We start from the raw sequence: 3592 nt of genomic DNA, 5'->3' as shown, positions 1-3592 counted from the left end.
CATGTAAGTCATCAGTTAGTTTCAAAAACCCTAGTTCTATTGTGTGTGTGTGACGGCATAGCAGACCCATCCTCTGTTCGAAGGATTTCATTCCGTAATCCAGATTTCCGGTTAGTGTGTGGTGTTGTTTACGATGCTTTGATTTCACGATGCTTTGATTTCATGATTAATCTATTGTCTTGCAATATATTGTTGTATGTTAATCGGATATGTATGACTATCGGATCTGTTTTGATGATGTTCAATGATAATATTTTATGGATCGGTTATGATAACCGGATATGTATGTTAGATAGTTGAACCGAATGATGATTATGTTTACATGACACATAGATGACGATTCGGATTGGTTGATGATTGATTCTGTTACCATTAAATGATTTCTGGGAATGATAGTAACTGTCGTAGATGATCGTGTGCCTTCTGTGTAATGTAACTGATGAAATGTGCTTGTTAATGATGATGATGGCTGTAGATGATTAGGGTTTCTGTTTCTGTAATTGACTGCGTGATATCCGTAACTGATTGTGATCAAACGTAACTGATATGTATCGAAAGATACTTGCTACTCGAAACATAGTTGTTGTCGAAAGATGCTTGTTAGTCGAACCATAATAGCATTGACCGAAGGATAGCATTGACCGAAACATAATTAGGTTGACCGAAAGATGACAGTTGGTCGAAAGATGGCATTGGTTCGAAACATAACATTCGGTCCGAAGGATAACTGTGATAACTGCTTGTCGAAAGATCACTAATGTACCGAAAGATAAAGGTGGATCGAAAGATATATAATTATGAACATATTTTGAATGTTGGAATGTATGTTTGATTTATTTGGCATGCCATGCTTAGTGATGAATGTTAACATTGGTATTCGTGTACACTAGCTGATGGTTTGATGTGAAACAATACGTGTTGTGCCGATATGCAAACTGACTGTTATGTGAACATTAAATTGCATGCGTATCATTGCGAACATGAACTGATTTGTTATACGTGCATACAATAGGACGTGATTAATTACTTGTGAGTGCATAACCTAGCATACCGAGCAAACCAAGGTGAGTTCACACAGCCAAGGCATGGGTTCCCAGGGTGGGAATGGGTTGGATGATTATTTGTGCATGCTTAAATGATACTTGTCGAACTGCCTTCGCACACACCCTGGTTGGTAAAGACTATGGTCGCGAACGAACTACTCAACTGCCTTCGCACACACCCTGGTCGGTAAAGACTATGGTCGCGAACTGATCGATTGCCTTCGCACACACCCTGGTCGGTAAAGACTATGGTCGCGAACTAATGAACCTAATCTTCGCACACATGCCTGTGAGGCCGCGATGGAACTGATACGATATGAGACTTAATTGAACGAACGCATTATTACCCAAACTAAACTATTAACTGTGAACTCGCTCAACTAGTTTGTTGATCATTCTGTTACATGCCTTGCAGATCGTTAGGTACTTGGAGCTTGCACTGGAGAAGCGGGTCGTTGTGGACAAGGATCGTGGCTTTTCTTTTGAACTATTATGACACTTAAAATTGTTAACTACTACTGGATTATTTACTATGCTTCCGCTACATTTTGAAACTATGGTTTTGTTTGAACACCTTTCGTGTTGAATGGATGGTTTACTTTTATTTTACTTGATATTAATTGCATGTTCAATATGATTGGTGGCTTGATCCTGGTCAGTCACGCTCCCAAGCGGTGATACTCCGCGTGTGGATTTTGGGGGTGTGACAATGCCAAAGATTGAAGACGTACCAGTCGTACGTGATTTCACCGATGTATTTCCGGAAGATTTACCGGGACTACCGCCAGAACGAGAGGTGGAGTTCGGAATTGAATTGATTCCGGGTGCAAAACCTGTGGCCAAGGCGTCGTATCGACTCGTGCCATCGGAATTGCAAGAGTTGATGTCCCAAATTCAAGACCTGCTTGACAAGGTGTTTATTCGGCCAAGTGTGTCTCCGTGGGGCGCACCAGTGTCGTTCGTGAAAAAGAAGGATGGGAGCATGCGCATGTGTATCGATTACCGGGATTTGAACAAACTCACGGTGAAGAATCGATACCCACTTCCAAGAATTGATGACTTGTTTAACCAGCTACAAGGAGCGAGTTGGTTCTCAAAGATTGATCTCAGATCGGGTTATCACCAATTAAAAGTCAAGGAGGAAGATGTACCAAAGACGGCCTTTCGTACGCGGTACGGGCATTATGAGTTTCTCGTGATGCCCTTTGGGTTGACTAACGCACTCGCGGCTTTCATGGATCTCATGAACTGGGTTTGCAAACCCATGCTGGATAAGTCGGTAATTGTATTTATCGATGACATTCTAGTGTATTTAAAGAATGAAGCTGAGCACGTTTACCATTTGCAAGAAGTGTTAGAGACACTCAGACGAGAAAAGCTGTATGCAAAATTTTCAAAGTGCGCCTTCTGGTTACGAGAGGTGCAGTTTCTCGGGCATATCATTAGTGCCGACGGGGTACTAGTGGATCCGTCAAAAGTAGAAGCCGTGTCAAAATGGAACACTCCAAGGAACCCCTCGGAAACCCGAAGCTTTTTAGGGCTTGCGGGATATTATAGGAGGTTCATACAAGATTTCTCCAAAATTGCCTTACCGTTGACCAAACTGACTCGCAAAGAGGAAAGATTTGTATGGGGCGTTGAACAAGAGAAAGCCTTCCAAACACTCAAAGAAAAGTTAACTCACGCTCCGGTGTTAACATTACCGGAAGGAGTTGACGACATGGTGGTTTATTCTGATGCGTCACATTCGGGGCTCGGATGTGTTTTAATGCAACGAGGCAAGGTCATAGCCTACGCCTCGAGGCAACTAAAGATCCATGAAAAGAAATACCCAACTCATGACTTGGAGCTGGCAGCAGTGGTATTCGCCTTAAAAATATGGAGACATTATTTGTATGGGGTAAAATGTACAATCTTCATGGACCATAAAAGTTTGAAATATTTCTTCGATCAGAAGGAATTAAACATGAGGCAAAGGCGGTGGTTGGAAACGGTCAAGGATTACGATTGTGAAATACATTACCACCCCGGGAAAGCCAATGTAGTAGCAGACGCGTTAAGTCGAAAGACAGATTATGCCTCGATACAAGTACAATCAATGCAGCTTATTGTGACCTCGGGCTTACTAGAACGAATCCGAGAAGCACAAGTTGAAGCGGTGAAGGTAGAAAACTGGAAAAAGGAAAGAATTGTCGGCCAATTTAAAGATCTTAAAGAGGGCAATCACGGTTTGAAAACACGTTTCAACAGAATCTGGGTTCCTAACACATGTGGAGTTAAAAAGCTTCTACTAGATGAAGCACACAAATCCCGTTATTCCATCCATCCGGGAGCCACCAAGATGTATAACGACTTGAAACAAAACTATTGGTGGCCCGGAATGAAAAGATATGTAGTGAAATACGTGGAAAAATGCCTGACATGTCTACAAGTCAAGGCGGAACACCAAAAACCATACGGTAAGCTTCAACCGTTGGAAATTCCGGTTTGGAAATGGGAACATATTACAATGGACCTGCTAACCAAACTACCGAGGACGAACCGTGGAT

The sequence above is a fragment of the Helianthus annuus genome, chromosome 9, assembly GCF_002127325.2.
Source record: "Helianthus annuus cultivar XRQ/B chromosome 9, HanXRQr2.0-SUNRISE, whole genome shotgun sequence".
In the NCBI taxonomy this organism is placed as follows: Eukaryota; Viridiplantae; Streptophyta; class Magnoliopsida; order Asterales; family Asteraceae; genus Helianthus; species Helianthus annuus.
This window is presented reverse-complemented; position numbering follows the sequence as displayed.